Source organism: Pleurodeles waltl, chromosome 4_1 (assembly GCF_031143425.1).
Source record: "Pleurodeles waltl isolate 20211129_DDA chromosome 4_1, aPleWal1.hap1.20221129, whole genome shotgun sequence".
NCBI lineage: Eukaryota > Metazoa > Chordata > Amphibia > Caudata > Salamandridae > Pleurodeles > Pleurodeles waltl.
In genome coordinates, this window is record NC_090442.1 from 788,387,736 (window position 1) to 788,410,666 (window position 22,931).

The window sequence follows — 22,931 nt, forward strand, 5'->3', positions numbered from 1 at the left end:
CTTGTGCCGAACACTCGGCTCGCGCCGTGCGGTGCGGCGCGACAGTAGGTCCCCCTCCCGAAGGCCCAGGTTTGAGAGGAAATAAACGGTGAAAGCGCTGAATCAGAAGAGGCGCGTGAACAGAAGATGCGTCTTCCCAAGAACATTCACTGAGAGGATAACCCTTCCAATGAATCAGATACTGCAGACGTTTGTGAGAAAGACGAGAGTCACAAATGTCCTGAACCTCATATTCAGGAACATCATCCACTAAGACAGGAGAAGGACAAGGAAACTGACGAGAGTAAGGGTCAGGCACATAAGGTTTAAGCTGGGAGACATGAAAGACTGGATGGATCTTCCACGTATGAGGCAAGTGAAGACGGACAGTGACAGGATTAATCAACTGAAGAATACGGAAAGGTCCGTAGTAACGAGGTGTGAACTTGTTCTGAGAAAGACGTGAGGGTAAGAATTTGGAAGAAAGCCAAACTTTATCTTGCAGATGGTAGTCCGGAGTGGACCTACGTTTCTTGTCTGCTGCTTTCTTCATATATCTCTTGGTGTGTAATAGATTGGATCGAATTAGTCTATGGATTTGTAGAAGTCGTTTGGAGAAATGAGTGATAGCGGGCAGGGGAGCGGTAAACCGAGGAGAAGTAGGAAAAGAAGTAGGATGAAAGCCATAGGAACAGAAAAAAGAAGTGACCTTGGAGGCACTATGGACAGTATTATTGTAGGAAAATTCTGCAACAGGGAGGTAAGTGTTCCAGTTGCTTTGGGTAGAATTGCAAAAACAGCGAAGATATTGCTCTAATCCTTGGTTCAGACGCTCGGTCTGTCCATTGGTCTGAGGATGGAAGCCTGATGACAGGGCTCAATTGATATTTAGTGTTTTACAAAAAAATCTCCAAAACCGGGAAATGTACTGAGGCCCTCTATCGGATACAATGGTATGTGGAAGTCCATGAAGACGGAAGATATGATCGATAAATATCTGGCTTAGTTCTTGGGATGTTGGTAGCTTTTTCAGGGCAGTGAAGTGAGCCATTTTAGTAAAGGAATCCACAGTGACCATGATTACCCGGTTTCCTGCTGAAGGTGGTAGCGAACACATTAAATCAGTAGAGATGGTGTGCCATGGAGTTGGCGGAACAGGCAAAGGCTGAAGTAATCCTGCAGGTCTGCTACGGGGAATCTTGACTTGAGCGCATGTGGGACAAGCCTGAACGTATCTTTCAATATCCAGTTTCCAGGTAGGCCACCAGAAAAATCGCGAAAGAAGTTCTTATGTGGCCTTTATGCCTCTATGACCCGCAACCGGTGAATCATGGCACATTTGTAATGCTTTTTCTCTTACTCTGTCGGTAGGGAGGAATAACAGATCTTGATAATAATAGTAACCTTGTCTTTTATGTAATAGAGGCCTAGGTTTCTCTATTTCGTGATCAGATAAGTTGGAGTATTCCAGTTGTACCTCCTCCAGAAAAGACTGAGCTACTCCAATGATCTTACTAGGTTCCAGTAGATGTGAGATGGGGCAGGAGTACAATCTGGATAACGGCGAGACAGAGCATCAGCCAGAATATTTTGGGATCCAGGAATATAAGTAATGTAAAAGTCATACTGACTGAAGAAAAAGGCCCAACGAGCTTGGCGACTATTCTGGCATATGAAATTTCGTAAACATTGTAAATTACGGTGATCTGTTCTCACCTCAAAAGGTTCCTTGGAACCCATCAGGAACTGTCTCCATTCTAGGCAGGCTGTTTTCAGGGCCAGTAATTCTCTCTCCAGTACTGAGTAATGTTGTTCTGCTATAGAGAGTATATGGGACAAGTAGAAGACAGGATGTTCAAGACCATCATTCTCTTGTTGTTGAAGTAAGACGGCTCCAATGGCTCTTTCGGAAGCATCGGTAACTACAATAAATTGTTGGTATCTGGATGTCTTAAGATGGGAGCTTGAGTGAACGCCTTCTTTAAATCTTGAAAAGCTGTTTCGGCCGCCTTAGTCCAGACAAACCCTTTAGTTAAATTTTCCTTCTTTAAAGTGTGAGTTATATGGCTAGTCTGTTTCGCAAAGTCTAAGATGAATTGCCGATAAAAGTTCGCTAACCCTAGAAAACATTGTGTTTCTCTAATAGAAGATGGAGAAGGCCAGTCTAGAATAGCTTGTACTTTTTCTTTATCCATAGCTATGCCGGTGGGACTTAAATGATAACCCAGATATTTAACTTCGGTCTTGTCAAACTCGCACTTTTCTGGTTTGCAAAATAGCTGATGTGCCCGGAGTCTTTGAAGGACTTGTTTCACATGGGAAGAATGGAGTTCGGGATTTCTAGAATAAATAAGAATATCATCTAAGTAAATTACAACTGTCTGGTTCAGAAGGTCAGAAAACACTGAGTCCATAAATCTCTGGAAGATTGCAGGGGCATTAGTGAGACCAAAAGGCATTACTTTGTATTCAAAGTGACCAAAAGGGGTCCTAAAAGCTGTTTTCCACTTGTCTCCTTCTTTAATGCGTAAAAGGTGGTAGGCTCTCCGTAGATCTAGTTTGGTAAACCGTTGAGCCCCTCTGACTGCTTCTAGAATATCCCTGATGAGAGGCAAAGGATAACGATCTTTAATAGTTATCTTATTCAGGCCTCGAAAATCCAGGCAAGGGCGAAGATCCTTTGATTTCTTGGGTACAAAAAAGAGAGGAGCCCCGGCCAGAGAAGACGATGGAACAATAAGACCACTCTGTATATTTTCTTCCAGATACTCTTTTAGAACTTCCTTTTCAGGTTCCGTGAGGGAATACATCCTTCCAAAAGGAACGATTGTGCCAGGTTCCAAGGGAATAGCACAATCATAGTCTCGATGTGGAGGTAACACAGGTCTGGATGGTTTTTGGAACACATCTTGAAACTCCAAATAGTGTTCAGGGACTCCTTGGACTGTATTAATGGAAGAACTGGTGGTACCTTCCGTAATTATTGATCTCTTAGGTGACCAATACTTGTCAGAAGGAAAACAGTGCTCGTAACAAAATTGTGAAGACAAGGAAACTGTCCGGGTTGCCCAATTCACATACAGATTATGTCTAATGAACCATGGAATTCCAAGAATGATGGTATGGTTGGGGGATGTTATGAGATCAAAGGCAACGTGTTCTTGATGGTTACCGATCTGTAAATTCAGCAGCAGAGTAGTTGTATCAACTGGACCAGAGGATATCAAGGATCCGTCCACTGTGTTCACTTGTTCGGGAATTTCCTTGGGTTGTGTAGGAACTTGTTGAGTAGTGGCCCACGTTTTATCCATGTAAATACCACTAGCACCACAGTCTAGTAAAGCCATAGTCTTTTCTTGACGGCCGTCAGGAAATTGTAACAGGACTGGTACTATGAACAAGGATGTTGTATTGTCATTAAAGGAACTGATGGAAGGTATAGCTGATAATCCCGTCCCCTCCCTTCTTACAGAGGACGGGAAGTGGCGTTTCCCGATGGCCTTGACGGAAGTACAGGACAGGTACGAAGCATATGGCCAGCAGAACCACAGTACAGGCACAACCCTTTCTTTCGCCTGTCTTCCCGCTCGCTAGCGGAGAGAGGGCCTCGAGTAGTATCCACCTGCATGGGTTCTCCTTCGATGTCTCTAGCAGGAGGGTGAGGTTCCTCAAAACGATGCGGATAAACTCGTGAAGTGCTTGGTTGGAAAGACCCTCTACTCCTTCTCTTCTCCGATCTCTGTTCCTGAAGGCGGTATTCGATGGAAAGGGCTTGATCCATCAGGCCACGAAGATCTTCCACTCTGGTGGAATGTACTAATTCATCCTTTATTTCTTCTTTGAGTCCTCTACGAAACAAAGTCACCAGCGTACGTTCCACCCAGGTGGTCTCTGCCGCTAACTGATGAAAACGTGTTATGTATTGTAGGACATCTTGTGAACCTTGTTGAATGTCGCATAAGGCTTCTTCCGCTGAAGTCTCCAATCCAGGACGACTAAACATTTGTTTGTAGCGATTCACGAAGGCGGAATAGTCCGACAATACCGGATCGTTGGACGATACCATCGGGGTTGCCCAGGCCAAGGCAGGACCGGATAAGGCACTGATTAGATAACCCACCTTTCTTCTGTAATGGGAGAATTGGGTGGGTCGGAAGGCGAAGTACACCGTTAATGAATCAAGGATTTCACACAGTTTGGTTGGTTCACCGGAAAAACGATGGGTAGAAGCTGAAAGCGTTGGAACATCACCACTGCGGAAAGCCAAAGCCTGTCGTAACGCAGCATTCTCACTGCGTAGTTGTTGTAATTCTTGAGCTTGTTGCTGAATCGTCGTCAGGAGAGATTGATCCGGATCTGCAGCATCCACCACTGTGTCATCCATGGTGTTTGAAGGCGTCGGAATGGTTAGGCACTGCAATCTGTCACGACTCACGTGCTGCTTGCGCCTGGAATCTGCAGATCTCGTGGCGTGGATCTTGAGTGTTCGGCTTTGGCCCAAAAAGGGGCGACTCTTTCTGGTAGCCACGGTGCTGTAGGCAATGGAAACGCCAAGAACTGACCGTGACCTTCAGAAAATAGCGCCAGAGGGAAAAAAACCTTCCAAAAAAGGGGAAAAAACCTCCAACAGAATGACTCCTGAAAACAAGAACAAAAGAACAGGAATCAAAAAGAACTGAATTCAAATAGCACAGAATTGGCGAATTCCAGAACCAAAAGGCAAGGAAATCAGGAGCGAAGACACCATCTGAACAGAAAGTGTTGCAGCGCAAAGAAGAGAAGAAAACACCGCCCTTAAATACCAAAAAACAGGAAGTGACCCACAGGAAGAAAAAGGACACCATCTTAGATAGGGAAAAGTAGATAGGACAGAATAGAGTAGAAACCATAGAGACTAGGGAATGAGGAATGCTGGGAAGAAAAAGGTAACCTGGGAAGGGGGAAAAGACATAAAGGAAAGTGCAGCAAAAACCCAAGAAAGAAGAAAAAGAAGAAACAAGAACAGGTAAGAGGGGTCAGGAGACCCCAAAAATGCGGAGGGAGAGAGCAGTGCAAGGCCCCATGTAAGGTCTGGGGCCTCGTAAGGTACAGGAAAGGCTCGGGGCGCGCCGCGTCTTAGAAACGCGATGCGCGGCCCGAGCCGAACGCCCGCCTTGTGCCGAACACTCGGCTCGCGCCGTGCGGTGCGGCGCGACATTATTACCTCATGGACTAGAGCTGTGTTAAATCGGTATGTTGACAATACAATTAACATTGCTATATTCCATAGTTATTGTAAATACACATTTGTGAAAGCACAGACTGGCTCCAGATTGTCTTGTGATTCAAGGGTGTTTATTTCAGTGCTAATTGGTGGAGGGGGTTGTAAAATGAGCAGGGGTGATGGTGGAGGAATGTCAATGGCAGAGTCCAGTCTATTTGTTTCACAGGTGCATTGTCCAAAGGGGCATAGGAAGTGGAGCTAGGGCAGTTGATGGATGGACAGGGTGACAAAGTGGGAAAGAAGGATGACATTCAGGGGGGTCTCATTTCCTGGCGGGGGTCTTGGCATTGTTCTCTGTCTTTGTACTGGATCTCCAGGACCGTTTGCGGGTGGTTCTCCTTCTGCAGGGGGTGGAGTGCTGGTGTTGTGGCCCCGTGGTGGTGCCTCCTGTCCACTAGCGCCGGCGGCCCCTTGTTGTGCACCAGTGTCCCTACTGGTGTTCACAAGGTCTTTCAGCACCCCTACAATGGTGACCAGAGTGGTGTTGATGGACTTAAGTTCCTTCCTGATCCCGAGATAGTGTTCCTCCTGCAGCCGCTGGGTCTCCTGAAAGTTGGCCAGTACCGTTGCCATTGTCCCCTGGGAATGATGTTGGAGAGCGCCTCGTGGAGAGTGGGTTCCCTGGGCCTGTCCTCCCCCTGTCGCACAGCAACCCTCCAAGTTCCCCTGTTTTCCTGTGCCTCTGTCCCCTGAACCGTGTGCACACTGCCCCCAGGTCCCTGATTTTCTTGGGGTGGTGGGTTTGCCTTGGTTCCCTGTAGTGGTGGACACACTGCTGCTTGACGTGTCCTGGGGACAGAGGGATGGGCCCGCTGGGTGGGTGCTGTGCTGGTGTTTCCTGATTGGGGAGGCTCTGTGGTGGCATGTGCCAGTGTCAGGGGAACCGACTGTCCCAAGGTCCCAGATGGGCTGGCTGGTCATCTTGATCCAGTTGGACAGAGCTGCTGTCATCACTGTGGGCTTCTTCTGTGGGGGGAGTGTACATGTCTGGAAACTCCTGTCCGGTGACGTTGGGTAAGGGTCCTGCAGGGGTGTAAAGGCATGATTATTGCATTTGTGTGTGCCATCGTGTGCAATGGGTGGGTGACCCTGTACTTCAGTGCTTGCATTCTTGTCTAGGACCTTGTGTGATAATTAGTTTGGGGTCTTTGTGGGTATCTGTAGTGGCATGCTTTGGTGATGGGTGTCCATGCTTTGGTGTTGGGGGGTTGTGATAGTGGGACATTTGTGAGGTGTTGGAGTGATGGGGTGAGGTTGAGGGTGGGGTATGTGATGGCATGCAGGTAGGGAGGGGATGTAATAGTTAAGAGTTGACTTACCAGAGTCCATTCCTCCTGCTACTCCTGCGAGGCCCTCAGGATGCAGTATAGCCAAGACTTGCTCCTCCCATGTTGTTAGTTGTGGGGGAGGAGGTAGGGGTCCGCCGCCAGTCCTCTGCAATCTGGTGTCTTGAGACCACGGAACGCACCTTCCCATGTAGGTCGCTCCACCTCTTCCTGATGTCATCCGGTGTTCTTGGACGCTGTCCCACTGCATTGACCCTGTCCACTATTCTTCGCCATAGCTCCATCTTCCTAGCTATGGAGGTGTGCTGCACCTGTGATCCGAATAGCTGTGGCTCTACCCGGATGATTTCCTCCACCATGAACCTGAGCTCCTCCTCAGAGAACCTGGGGTGTCGTTGAGGTGCCATGATGTGGTGTGGTTGATGTGTGAGGTGGTGTCGGTTGTGATGTGTGAGGGGATGTGTTTGTGTGTGTTGTCTGAGGTGCGTGGATGTTGTGTGAGTGATGGTGTTGTGTGCCTGTGGATGCTAGTGTTGTTTCTGGTGGTGTCTCTCTCTGGGCTTCCTTCTCAGTTTTTGATGTAAGGGTTTGTGGGTGATGTGGGTGTGTGTTTTATATTGGATTGGGTGTGTGGGTGTGGTGTGTGTATGTATATCAGGTGTGTGTATTTTGAATTGTCCAAGTGGTTGTGTTTTGTAAGTGTGTGTGTATTTTGAGTGCGGCGGTGTGTACTGCCACTGGTTTACCGCAGATGAAAGACCGCTGCATGGATTCGTGGGTCGTGATAGTGTGGGCGTATTCCAGTTGGCGTGACGCTGGAGGTATTCTGATCGGCAGTTTATCACTGACCTTTGGTGTGGCGGACTTGTGTGGGTGTCTGGATTTTGGCAGATTCCGGGCTGTGGGTCATAATAGCTGTAGCGGAATTCCGCCGCCGCAGCGGTGTGCTGGCGGTAAGTGGGATTACCGCCAATGTTGTAATGAGGGTCATGGTCTTTTGGTGTTATTAATGTGTTCATCATTTGATCTACAACAGTTGAAACTGCTGGTCATTGAAGCCAGATGTGACAAAAAAGAGCAATGTTTTTCGTATATATTTGTTTTCAGTGCAACTTTAGTGCCATCGCCTGTCTTGTCGCTCCTCTATTTCAAGAACTAAAACAAAAATTCACCAATAAAAAAGGAGACATTCTGGCAGATACATTTACACCACTTTACATTTTCAAGCATTCCATGGGCCAGGCTGTATGTTAATAGCAAATTTTTCATTGCTTAATGATTTTAAGCAATTTTACTACCTTTAAGCGAGGCGATCAAAGCGGTGCATATCATGCCTTTTGCAACTAAAATGATTACTGTTAAAACTTAGTAGTGTACAAATACCCAATATTTTATGACTTGAAAGAAAATCTCTCCCTGTATGTGTTTTTCTTAAAAGTAGATTAGCTTTACAGTGCTGTTTGATCAATTATGGTTTTATATATATATATATATATATATATATATATATATATACATTTTCACTGAAAAAATTTAAAATGTACAAAACCATAGAAATTCACCTGTTATTGTTAGAGATCTCTCTAGTAACTATGACTCGTGCCCTGAGGCAACTATAACTCGTGCCCCCACCATGCATAGATTTTTCATAATTTATTTTACTGCAAGTATTACATTGATATTATCAGTGATGTTATCAAAGATGTCATGATTGCTGTAATTTGTGGGGTAATTAGAATAGTTAGAGTTATCTCAAGTAACTACAACTGGTGCCCTGAGATAACTATAACTTGCACCCTCGCCATGCACTGCTAATTACCCCAAAAATTATGGCATGGTGGGATGCAGTTTTAGTTACCTTAGGGAATGAGTTATAGTTACTTGAAATAACTCTAACTGTAACTGGTGAACTTCTACGGTTTGGTACATTTAAAATTTGCGAGTCTAACTATAACATCCCTGTACCCTAAGGATTTTTAAGTGAATTTCTATGTTTTTTTTAAATTCTATTTCCTAACTATAACGTCCCTGTAAACTTTGGTTTCTTCAGTGAATACAGATATTGTGAAGTCTTTAATACTGGGAATAAACAACACCGATAAGTCTTGTCTCACTAAGTCTGTTTTATTATAGTCGCCCCATCCATCGCTCATCGGATTTGCCATCAACCGTCCGCCATGGAATCTCTCTTGGCCCCAGATTTCATCTCTCTGGTAATGGCACGCGATGTTAGCTTCATTAAAGACACCACACATCTCCCTTTCAAATCTTTCCATCACAGGTTTTTACAGCATTTCTGAATATCTTGGTAACTTTTAAAGGTCTATTGAATTTTGACCCCTGAGCACAACCAACAGGTGATTTTATTTTTACCACATCCCCCACTTTAATTTTCACTTTACACACTTTCTTTCTTACATCAAACTCTTGCTTCCTTTTGTCCATGAGCCTTTCCTCTCTTTTCCTCCAATCAGTGTTAAACAAGTTGAAATTATCCTTCGTCCAATCCATCCATCCTGGACACAACTTGGTATTGGCTGACAGAACAACAAAGTCTGTGCCCCAAACAAAATGCTTACATTTTTTAAGAGCCCAGAAAATTGGTAAAGATTCCCTTTCGATCACTGAGTAATTTTTTTCAGCTCCACTCAAAGATTTAGATGCACAAGCAATCATCAACTTTCTCCCGTTATCATCCTGTATAAGAACTGCCCCCAAACTTGCATCAGTGACAATAAATGTATGTCTGCCTGGTTTAAAAGCTTGTAAACAGGGTGCACTCTCTAATTCTTCTTTTATTCTTAAAGACTCCTCCTCACATACCGAACTCCACTTAAATTCTCTTTTAATAATGCTCTCATGTTTACTGACTTTTCGGCCAAATTTTTTATGTACCTCCCATAGTATTCAAACCATACCTAAAAAAGAACTAACTTTCTCCTTGGTTTGAGGAGAGACCAAGTTTTTAATTGTCATGACCAAATCACGTTTGGGTTTTACACCATCCCCTGATATCAAATGTCCTAAATATTCGAGCTCAGACAAACCAAAACAACATTTCTTCCTTTTAAGCGTAAGTCCTGTCAGTTTTAGACATTCCAAAACTAATTTCACACATTCAAAATGTTCTTCCACAGTATCTGCAAATATCAACACATCTTTCTGATAACACTTCACACCCTTCAAGCCTTTCAATACCCTGTTCATGATGCGTTGAAATACGGAAGCCGCCGACACAAGTCCAAATGGCATTCTTTTGAACTTGTATGCACCAAAAGGTGTAATAAATGCTGTCAGTTCTTGTGAACTCTCTTCCAACTCTACCTGGTGATATGCTGATCCCAAATCTAAAGTGGAAAAATATTTTGCTCCACCTATCATAGACACTATTTCTTCAATATTCGGAAGAGGAAATTTGTCAACCACGATTTCTTTGTTTAGTGCTCTAAGGTCCACACATAACCTTATTTCACCATCACCCTTCTGCACCACCACTATGGGAGCCAACCATTCTGTGGCTTCGACCTCTTCTATTACAGCTCATTTCTCCAATCTCTGACGTTCTGCCACCAATGGTTCTTGTAGGGCTAAAGGAATTCTCCTCATTCTTGCCACTGCCGGAATGGCATCCTTCTTCAATCTTATTCTATGTTTATAACCTTTAAGGCAACCCAAACCTTCTGAGAACACATCTGGAAATTCATGTACCAAATCCTTCTCATAATCATTAACCTTTTGCACTTGGACTTGTGGTTGAGCATTAGGATTTAGTATCACCCACAATAACTTCTGATGCGTCCAACTCAAAAGATTGTCACACCGGTTGGATACATATATTTTCCCTACAAGATGTCTTCCTTTCAACTCTAAATGTCCTTCGAAGTACCCTAACATCTGTATGGGTTGCCCACCAGAACCTCCGGGGGATACATCCATTTTCTTTAATTTTTAGTCTCTCATACCCAAAGTATCAAAACACAGTTTTGAAATTATGATTAACTGTGAACAAGAATCAAAGCGCATCATTACACCAACACCATCTAGGATAACCATCTCACTAGGATGTTCACTACAATTTACTTGTGCTTCAACTTGAAAAACAATATCTTGTGAAACTTCCCTGACTTCCTTCCTAGACTTACGGTTATAATTCTTCTTCCTTCTATTACAACAGCATTTATAAAAGTGTCCTTTCTTCCCACAGCCATTGCAAATTATATTCAAGGCTGGATAGTTACTTGCATTAGCTTTATGGCCACTCTTACCACATCTAAAACAATCTCCTTTAAACTTCACTAACTCTTATTTTTTTACCACCAACTTACCTGTTTTTACCTCACACACCACTTCTTCTACATTTGTGCCACCGGGTACCATTTTTTTTACATCACTCACCTCCATGACACACTTCAACATATGTTCAAGCCTTTTTCCCACCATAATGACCTCCTCCAAAGGTGGTTCATCCTTCAACCACAACTCTTCTCTAATCTTATCACTGCTACACTTCAACACAAATTGATCTCTAATCCTCTCATCCACTAGCGCACCAAATTTACATGAAGCTGCCAATTTCCTTAAACTAGTTACGTACTCCTCCACAGACTCATCTTTTCCTTGCTCTCTCTTACCAAAATAATATCTTTCTATAATAGTACTAACTCTTGGTAAGTAGTGTCTGTCTAATTTCATTACACATATCTCATATCCATTTAAATTCCTGGCTTCTTCACTACTCAAATCAGGTAGGTTCTCTAATACCTCCTGACCTTCACCACCCAGACAATGCATAAGCAAAGCATGTTTCCTTTTGGCAATTAGAGTCGGTCCACATACTCTAGCATAATGAATAAACATCTTCATCCATTTTGTCCACGGATAAAGTGGTTCCCCAGGAAAATGGTGGAGGCTTTGCATTTTGCACATTTACTCTAACTTCACTTAATAAATTATTAGTTATGAAAATATATATATATTTTTTTAAACAGAAAAATTGGTTTTAAAAGCAGAATTTCCAAAGGTGTGCCCGTCACAGTGTATTCCTTCAGTTCTCCATCACAGACAGACAAAGCACTTTCCCCATGTCAAAAGGTGTGCCTGTCACCGTATTCCTTTGCAGTTCCCGTTGACAGTCAAAGAATGGCGTGCCTGTCACTGTAGTACATTCACTTTTCCCAATAATATAAAAGTTTCTCCTTTTCCAAACACTCAGGTGACTTATTTTGTCAATAAAAGTTCACAACTAAATAACTTTTAAAATAGAAAGCACACTTGTCCTTCCTGGTGCCACTGTTTCCAAATATGCCTCACCGCATCTATAGAATACGTTTATTTTGACACCATAAAGCCAATTGTGTCTAAACGAACACTAGATTGTTATTTTTTATTTAAAACAGTTTCTCTCCGTAGAATTCCCCTTTCAATTTGAAAATACCCTTTAAATCCTGGGCAATCCTCGAGGACACGCCCCTCAACCGGAAGTGTTATCACAGCAGCAAACGTTTCCCAAGACGGAACTAAAAACTGCTGGACAATCGTCGACCCAACAAACACAGCAAACACGCAACTCCTCCAACTAAATCTTTCTTGTTTTTCTCAAACCTCACTCCACGAAAACAATGCCGTTTCCAAGGGCGCAGTCACTGAAGAAAACTGAACACCATCACTAATCTCCTCAGCGCTTACGTGAGTACCGCTTTCATTGTAAAATCCCTTGGGACAGCAGGTTTCCTAGCAATGTTGAGGCAACTCTTGATCCTGCACTCATCGCCAATGTGAAGTCGTTTATACTGGGAATCAACAACGCCAATAAGTCTTGTCTGACGAAGTATGTTTATTTATAGTCGCCCATCCATCGCTCATCGCATTTGCCATCAACCGTCCGCCGTGGAATCTCTCTTGGCCCCAGATTCCATCTCTCTGGTAATGGCACGCCATGTTAGCTTCATTAAAGACACCACAGATATTTGTGTATATATATATATTTATGTGTATATCTTAAAAGTTTCTAGTAAACATGCAAAGCAAGACAAAAAATTATAAAAACTGTTTTAGAAAATCTGTTTCAAAAGTTGTATGTGGGGCATTATTTCAAATAGCTAATGCATTAATGAACCAAAATTAGTTTTAGTGGGTCGAGTGATCACACTATTGGTTTCCCGAAGACTGTCAGCAGTTACTGAATGTCGAAGATCTTTGGGCCAGCAACCTGAGCCATTCTACATTGCACTAGGTATTAGAAAATGTGTTTGGTTGTGGTCATATCATTTTCAGATAAAGCCCTCCTTGCTAAGCTTAAGCATGCCTGGGCAGTCCTCAATATCTATCAGTCACCCTCTCTAGCAAGCTATCTCATGTGCACCTACACCGTTCACTTTAAGGCAAGATTCATGGCCCTCAGGCTGGAAGATTGGCCCTTTTTTAAACATCAACACAGCTGGCGACAGCTTTCTGTTGGATCAATCTGCAGGTGCCTTGAAGAATCCTTGAACAAATAAAGTGTCTCTACCCAGAATTGCTGAAGGAACGCAGATCCAGGCTATGGGAAGAGGAACAAGTTGGGGAGAGTGAACAAGTCGGGAGTCTGTAGGTGCCCAAAAGCCATTATCACATCTCTAAATCCCAATAATATGACATCTTGCTGACAAAATTAGTCAACAATGAGTTAAATAGGTTTAATCACCTGGAGGCCCCATAGGGGGCTTTGGCTGTGGCCCTGGGGCCCAAAGGTTTCATTTACTGTGCAAACTGTGAAACAAATTTGTGTCTTTTTTACCCCAGCTTTGTCCTGCAGCTCACTTAAGAACTTTGAGCGCAACTGTAGACTGAACAATTAGGCCTTTTCTGCTCTTGCTCCATAATTTCTTTTAAGAAAATGCAACAACAGTTGACCTCAGCATGATGCAATTTGTGAGGCAAATTCACAGTAAAAGCTGGGATGTGATACTAAGATTTAGATACACTTTACATTGTCAATGATGCACACTTCTGCCCCTGCTATTGTTGGATTAAGCACACCAGCACTTTAGTGTACAATGGTGCCATCTCTAGCAGCTAACTTGTGCAGTAATTTCCATATGTTTTAAATGTTGGTCACATTGCCCAGCACCTGCTATTTGTTCACTTTTAGCTGCAACAATGGTTTTAAGGACTTCTGTATGAGCATGGACTGTGCGTTTTGGTTGTGAATTTTTAATTGTAATAGATTTTAATATCTGAACAATATTTAATTTGCCTAGCTAATACATGAGTCTTTTGTTTGCTTTCAGCTCAGTTTTTGCCACTTACTTAGCACATTTAGAGTTCTCTTGCTGTCCAGCAGAAAGACCCTTTGCAATGCGCGCTGCTCCCCGTCCCAGTGTGTAGAGCTATACAGAGTTATATTACAATGTGCGTGGCCGCCCAGGCATGCACACTAGAGGGAACAGTGCATATGATCCACAAGTAATTGTGGGAAAGTGTGTGAAAGATGTGTATATCTGTCAAAGTATGGACAGCACAAAAGGAAAAGAAAATACAGTGCTTTCAGGTGAGTGGGCAGGTTGTGTGTGTGTGGAAGGATGGTGAATTTGAGAAGATGAAAGTAGAAGAGACTTGGTCAGTCTCTCCAAGGCAATACAAGTCATCATAATTATCAATGCTTAACAGTAGCGTACCCATATATAAACTATTTTTTGGTAGACATTACAAACCAAAAGCTAACTTGGTTCCCTCCAGGACCCATTTGGGTTCTTATTGCAGGTGGGGGTGAGGGGCACAGCAATTGAATAACTGAATTAAATTATTGGTGTTGCCCATCGAGAGTCAACAAGGACCCTTTGGCAGGTGGATGTGAGGGAAAAGTGGGGTAAGGCAAAAATCAAACAAATGAATACAATTATTAGTGGTGCTTATTCAGGGCTGATGGACACCCTGTGGCAGGCAAGAGAGGGGGCAGACAAAAATAAAATACATGAATTACATGATTGCTGGTGCTCGGAACACTGTGGGGGACAGGGTTTCAGGCAAAAAGGAAGACATTCTTTAAATAATTGCCGGTGTCCATCCTGGGCCCATGGGACAAATTAAGAAGCAGGGAGGCACAATCCATTTGTTAGAACATCATATGTTTGTGCCCCACCTAGCTTTAATTGACATGAGGCACGGGTGTTTTTGACGGTGAAGAAGGAAATCTGCTGCCTGCATAAAAGACCCCTGGTGAAGGGGACAGCTGTGTTCATTGTCAAGGAGTTGCACTATGACACAGGCATACAGAGTCTGGTAGAACATAATTAGATTTTGTGAGCCCCAGGATCTTTCTTTGGCTTGTGTTACACACAATACAAAATGCATATAGTGTGCTTCTTACCCATGAATGCTGAAGTTTAGACAGATGATATACATATTTTCCAGACCTTGACAAATTATCCTGTGCTTTCCGGTTGTTTTTGTAGATCATTTGCCTCAACCTGAGCTTGTGGCTGCAGCTTTCAGTGCTTTGGTCTTGCCAGCTGCGCGCACCTCTCCTTAGGGCCAGCAGGGGACTAGGCTACCTAGACAATTAAATACAATTACTTGCAGACCATTCCTGCTGGAAGGTCAGCAGCGCTGAGTAAGAACGAGTCACATAAAACGCTTGTGCTTGATTTGTCACTCACTCCTTCTTGGTCAAAATGGTCCTAAAGGTCCAAATAGTGCAGATTAATCACTGACATCTTCCTATGTCTTCACATCTCCCAATCTTTGACAAGAACAGAACCAGTGGTTGATGTGCTCTAACATGACTTAAATAGGACAATGCACAGAACACAGACATTAGTGGGAACATGAGCATGCATACTCTCTGCTGTCATGTTGCGTTTACTTTGTAAACAAAGATTTTTCACAATTAGGACTAGGAAAGAATGAGTTAACAATCTGTAAATGTGACCTATGCCAAGACATTTGTGACCCACCAAATGGCTTACAACTCACCATTGAGTTTTGACCAATAGATTGGAAAAAATTGAACTAAAGAATTGCTTTTGCCCATCCAGGGATGATTGGACCCATTTGAGAGATGGGGTGTAGGCAAAATTGAATAAATTAAATAAATAATTAGTGGTGTCCCTCCGAGACCCATAGTTCCCCTCTGAGAGGCAGGCACAATTTGAATAAATAACTAAGGGCCTGATTTACATTTCAGCGGATGGGGTTATTCCCTCTACAGAAATCTAAATACCATTGTTTCCATGGTATTTAGATTTTAGCGGTCAGGATACCCACCACTGTTGTGATGGAGTAACCCTTCTGCTGAATTCTAAATCAGGCCAAAGTAATTGCTAGTGGCCCTCCAAAAGGATGGGGATTCTTTGGGAGGTGAGAGGGCAAAAATCAAATAAATGAAAACAATTGTTGGTAAAACCCATCCAGATCCCATGAACACTCTGTGTGAGGGGGGTAGGCAAAAATAAAAAATGACATTATTGCTGATACTCATCCAGGGCCGATGGGAACTGTATGGGAAGCGACTGGAAAGGCAGGGAATCAAATACATTTATTAAATTATAGCTGGTGCCCCTCCAAGACAATAGGGACTCAAGGAGAGGCAGCTAAATAAAATAAAATAAATTACCGGTATCTATCCAATGTACATGGACCCCTTAAGGAGGCAGAGGGGGCAGGTAAAATTTGAATACATTAAATGATTATTGGTGGCCCGCATGGGCCCGAGAGGACTCTATGCAAGACAAAGGGAGGCAGACAAATATTAAATAAATAAATCAAATAATTACTGGTGAACCTCTCATACCCATGGGAACTCTGTGGGAAGCCACTGGTAGCAGGCAGAACTTGTATAAATTGATTAAGTAATTGCTGGTGCTCCTCCAGTGCACATGGGAACTCTCTGGGAGGAGGGTGTAGTGGCAGGCATACATTGAATAAACAAAATGATTGCCAGTGCCCAACCAGGGGCCAACAGGAACTGTATGGGAAGCAGAGGGAGAGAAGAAAAACTTGAATAAATTAAAGAATTACTGGTGCCCCTACAGGGTCCTGCGGGTGACAAGACCATGTCCACTCACCTGAATTCCAGGTTCCGCAGGAACGAAGAGAATAATACATTCACCCCTAAACACTAATCTCTTGTATCTGAACTGAACAGGGACCAAGTGAATAGTCGCTGGGGGAAAGGGATATGGAACAGGGATTTGGGAAGGGAAGAGAAACAAAAACACTGGTTCATAAAGGAGCATCACTGTTGTTCTAAGAAAGTTGCCACCGGGTTGGTGCAGGAATTTCTGAGACCAAAAACAAATCCAAAACAACAGAACTACAAATATCACAGAGTCTTTCAGCAACATAACAATAATTATTATCATTCAATTGAGCAATCACCGAGCCTTTCAGCAAAATCACAATAATTATTAGCACTTGAATGCTCAACTATGAAACATGCTTTTGTAACTCATAACACAATCGTTATAAAATTAAACTCATGAATTTGTCTTTTGTTATTCATTTTCACACAATAGACTTGCTCCAAGAATAATCAGAATAAACGTCTAATTTTGCATAGATATCGAGCGATGCTTTCAGGAGTTCACAACACTTAACTTAAATGCTGCCTTTAAAAATACTTCTCAAGCTGTCTTTGGAAAATGGTCTCGGTTTTCTCAGCATTAACAAATGTTTTTTATAATGCACCAAAAGATCACTAACCTCAAGAAGGTTGAAAACAGGGGAACGAGAGGGGGATTACTCACGAACCAACTTCTCCTGTAATATTTTCGATTATTTGAGGGAGATGGAATACTGTTTGTAAATTCTCCAGCCACTGTGAAAGTAATCCGCTCCAGAGAGGAAGCTCTGATGAAGCCTCACACTGAAATGACAACTCCGGAAAGAATCACAGAAACTACATCTGAACTGGGAACACCTGCGAGTGAAGAAAGACTCGAAGCCAAGCACAAAAAAACACCTTGGCAGTTCTATTTATAGACTGGTGATGAGTCATCAGACACATGCTGGTGATGAGTCATCAATCCCTTCTGATGATTCAGATGAAGGGTATCTGGTGATGAGTCATCAAACACTTCTGATGATTTATATGAAGGAATTCGATGTCTCCATAAACCATTTGGCACACAGTTCATAAATGGAGCAACACTTGATTTTATTAATATAAACAAACATGCAATGCAGTGTTCCTCACAAGTTATAGGGAAGTGCTGTGCTGTAAACACATTCATGACATGTTTCATTGTTCTTCATACATGCTGATTTATTTAGTGAGGGTGCAGCAAGAAGTGTGCGTGTGTGACTGCGAGTCCTAACATGGGGACTCTATGGGTGGCAGAAGGCAGACCAAAAATGAAAAGGTGAGTTAAAAAACAACAACAATGTACTACAAGAATAAATACGGCAACGAATAATAAAAATGTCCTGAGACTCTTTTATCAATGTTCCTAGAAAATGGCTTTTAAAAGTAGAATAACAACTTAGAAACACACCGTGGCTCCACCAAATTGTAGTAGCCAGCTCATCCACCACATTCCCACTAAAGAAGGAGGCATAAAAAACAAAGACAATATGGCCACCAAAAACACTTAGTCATTGACTCCACAAAATGATGGTCACTGCATGTCCATCAAACAAGGAGGCATAGAGTACAAAGACACAATGAACACACACACAGACACACTGTATTTTTGTTTCTCTCTCTCTCTCTCTCTCTCTTTCTCTCTCTCTCTCTCTCTCTCTTTCTCTTTCTCTGACACACGCACTGGCTCCACAAAGTGACCACCCTGAATGGTCAGGAATGAAACAGGCATGGACAAAAAGGCATGAGTGGCAGAACATGACAAACACACAAATTATTTATGCGAAAAGTCCACCACCACATGGACAGCAAAGTAGGAGACGTGGAGAACAGAGACCCTTTTACGCTATTCTGCCTGAAACACTTTCCACCCCATTAAAAAATATTTTTTGTATTGCAGGGAAAGCACAGCACAGATGTGCCCACCATCATTAAATCAGCAAGATCAGAAAAAAAATGAAATAACCTTTAAAAAAATCTTCAATGAAAAACAGCCCAAGGAACAATAATTGCCTCTTCAAAGTATTTTTGAAAGCTGCATCAAAAAAGTAAAACACAATATCAACCATGTCACACAGACACACACTGGCAAGCACTTGTGGGCAAGCGCACGAGGAAGATTGTAGCTAAGAAGAAAAGAACATATCTGCCTACATGCTCCTGGGTTTCAGGAGCCACCCCAACCTCAGCCACCAACAGACACATGCAGACAATAAATAACCTACATTTTCCATTTAATACAAGGCCATCCGCAAGACCCTAAAATGATTATAAAAGAATGTAGCACAGCAGTTGTGAGGATGTAAAAAATATATTGCAAAATACACCTGAGACCTACTGTAGGGTAGTGTAGGCCCCAAATATTAAAAGTATAACATTGTAAACTGATTAACAAATCCGCACAAAATTCTCACAAAAAAACACAAGGAAATACAGAAAATGGATCTAAAACATTCTCAAACTTCCCAAAAATGCGTGAACATTATCCCTTGAAACATTATCCCTTGAAACAACACAATTCCATAGTTACTAACTCTAGGCCATCCAAGCACAAGCAAACAAAAAGAACACAAAAGGAACAAAAAATTGTGATGCACGCCGTCTGTCAAATAACAAACTTTTTGTATAGTATTATATTGAACTTAATTTATTTTTCCAAGAAAGTAAAACTTCCAAAAGTAACACATTTGCAGACAGAGAGTGATGCTTTCCCTTTAAAATCCAAATCCAAAATAACCAAGGGCCAGACAAAGTAGAGGGAGGAACCTCAGGACGGGAAGAGAGAGTTGTTACTTTAAGTACAGTAGCCTCTCCACAATACTGAAAAGATAAAAAGTAAAATATGGTCTGTGCTCAAAGAATTACCAGAATAGTCTGTTCTGGTAAAAATTAAACTCAAAATAATTTCACATTGATTTTCCTGTCACACTAGTTAAAAGTACTTCTGTTTGAGCTCAGTTTTGTAATTTGGCCCTCTAAAAGTACCAGAAGAGTATGCTTGGGTAAAACGTCTACCATAAATGTTTGTTGAGCACCTGCTGTCAAGCAACTGTCACTCCCATTGGGAAGGTGGCGCTTGCATTCAGATTTCTTATTATCTCCTCAAATAATTACCTTAATGGTCTGCCTGCTTAAATCAACCTGAAATGTTTGTTGACTGGCCACGCTAAAGGAACTGCTGCTTACCTTGGTTGGGAAGATGCCACTCACATTGTGCCAACTTGTTTCTCTACATCCTGTGCTGCATTTCTCTATGAACTGGAGTTTGTCTACGTTAAGTGGCATAATGTCATCATCTTGTTAATTACGCACAAATTGATTATGTCTGTTGGACCTGTCCCTCTCTCCAGAGTCACCCCAAACCTTTGTGCCTTTTTCCCTTCACATTTTGCTGAGTTTATTTTTGATGGCCTTAGTACTTATTGATTTACACCTGTTTGGCATATTGAATTTACTTATAAGTCCTTGTAGAGTAGACTACCATGTGTCTAGAAGCTGTAAATTAAATGCAGCACTTATTGTGCCACCCACTTCATAGCCCCAAAAAAATGCAATATCAAACTGCCATTGTCATATCGGCATTAAAACCCCCTTGGCAAGCCTAAGACTTGTCTTTTATGACATATAAGTCACCCATAAAGAAGGCCTTATCAGGTGTAGCCTGTCAGGTGGGGTGCTACATAATTAAAAAGTTGAACATGGACTTTGAAGATTTACATCTCCTCATAGTGCAAACTCATAAATTGCACTACTGTGAAACCTAACATTCCCATAAGGTAACATTGAGGATTCATTATTTCAATTTAGAAGCTTTAATTTCTTATTCGGAGCAGGTAGCTACTTCATGTTTGGTGTCTTTGAAATTGTAATGGAAACCCCTATTTAATGGTAAAGTCTGTTTTTTTATTACAATTTTGAAAATATTTATTTTAGAAATGTGTCATTTTCTTGCCCTTAGTCCTTTGGTACCTGTAGCCTATCTGGAGCCACATGACTGGGAATAACTGTCAGTAAGACTTTGCGACTTTGCGACTTCCTCTCAGGCAGTCAAACAAGCACAGCCCTACTTACAACTAAGTAGCCTGTGCTCTGCCTTTACCTACCTAAGGAGCCCACACTGTCACTGCAGCCAGCCAGCTTGGAGCTAGGGGTGTGGAGGGGGGGATAGAGGCAGGAAATTCCATGCACTTCAAAGCTACTGTCTAGAAGCTTCTCCACCTTTTAGAAGGAGGGCACCCGAGCATAAAAAGGGACCTCAGACACAAGCTCTTCAGTATACTTCTGGACATGGGGATACTTTAACAGGAAGAAGGACTGCTGTGCTGCTGGAACAACTGCTACTCTTTTGGACTGCTGCTCTGAAATATATTTGTCCTGCTAGATTGCTGCTCTGTTGTCCTGTTGCTCTACTACCTTCTCCCTGAGTACAAGGAATGGATTATCATCTGTCACAGGACCTTCAGAGTGACTCAGGAGGGCTAGTTTGCTGGCCTCCTGTTCAGAGGTACAGGGACACAAAAGGTACCTGCATCTTGAACCAGTACCTGGGCCCAGCCTGAGTGAGTCCTAACACTCCAAGTGGTGCTCCTCCTGTCATGTACACTTGGTAGTGGTGCTAATTGTGCTCAGGCAGGCAATATCCAAAAGTGGGGACTTCACATTTTTGGCTAAAAATTGCTCTGAAAACCAGGAGGAGACCAGGGCAAACCTGCTCGCTTATCTGCACGGCATGCATCACGGGTCAGTTTTACTTTCCCGTGGCACATTCTTCTCCAGAGCAGTAAATCCTTTTCAGTGGTCATTTGCCAAAGGGCCTCGTGTAACTGTCTCTGGCCACAGGCCTTTGCTTCCTCCAGAGGGAGATGTTCAACTTCCATTTCAGAGACTAAGGGCCTGATTTAGAGTTTGCATAGGGGTTTACTCCATCACAAACTTGATGGATATCCTGTCTGCTGTATTACAATCCCATATTAGCCTATGGAGATCGTAATACAGTGGACGGTAGATCCATCACCTTTGTGGTGGAGTAACCCCTCTGCCAAATTCTAAATCAATCCCTAAGTCTGAACGTAGAAATCTTCACATCAGCTTCGACTCATGGCTAGATTGCAATGACCCTCCCTCTTCAGACAACTCATGCATCCATGCCCTGGTGAAATTTACCTTCTCAGAACATTTTTCTCTCAATCATTTTTAAGTCTGAAAGTAAGCACCAACCTGTCCTAATCCACTTCTTCTACCCAAACTGCGCTTCATCACAATTGGCCATATTTTGAGACAGTCTTGCTTGACTAGTCGTCCGCTGTTGGTGGTTTGATCTTTTAGGTGGTAGTTTTTACAAAAAACTTTCAAACATCATAACTCTGGTTCTACAGATTTAATTTTTGTCGTTCTGGTGTCAAGTACTTTAATAACATTTACTCTATTTTTTAAATTGGCTTGGAAGGTTTCTTATGTTGTGTTTTCACTTAATTACTGCTTGTATGCTGCATAAATACTTTCCATGTTGCCTTTAAGTTAAGCCCGACTGTTTTCTGTGCCAGCCTACCCAGGTTTAAGAGCAGGTTAATTTAGCAACTTTTTGTGGTTCACCCTGCAAGGGATTGTGGCCGTTGCTTGACCAGGGCTCACACCTCACCCAACGAACAACCCAATTTCCAACAATTCCAAATTACCAAAAGTATGCCAATATGCTGACATAATTAAACTTTAACCTATGTCCCCTTTTGGGCTCCTAAATTCACCATTCAACTGTCTTGACAGACCGGATGGTACCTGTGTACTCCTGCGAAGTTGTGTAAAAGATTTCTGTAGCTTGTGCTGTGCTGCACAACATCAACTTAAAACAGGGCTTACATACTGATGTTAAATCTGATCTGTGGCCACATCCAGGGACCTAGGCTGGGTACAGAAGAGAGGCCAGTGCCTGCAGGTGCATGAATGGCTAATTTGTCTCTTGAGCTGCCAGTATGTTTACTCGATTTCTGTGGTTGGACAGCCGCTTGTCATACCATCCTGAGAAAACTCTGTTCACCGCATAATGCCACCAACTAATATGCTATGCTCAAGTTTTTAAAAAGTAGACTGTTCATTTTTGCAAATATTGTAACAAAGATCAACACTGAACCATAATACCTTGCGTTATACACTCCTGCTTCAGAGCAAATATTTTAAAATCTAGGGCAAATATTAAAAAATCATAACTTAATCCATAATCAGGTACATTTTTATTTTGTTACTGTCTCACATTTGGAGTTCATGTAGTAGATGTGAGCGGGTGGCACGTGGGGACTCTGCATTCAAAACAAAGATCTTCATCTATGGTAAAAGGAAATGACATACA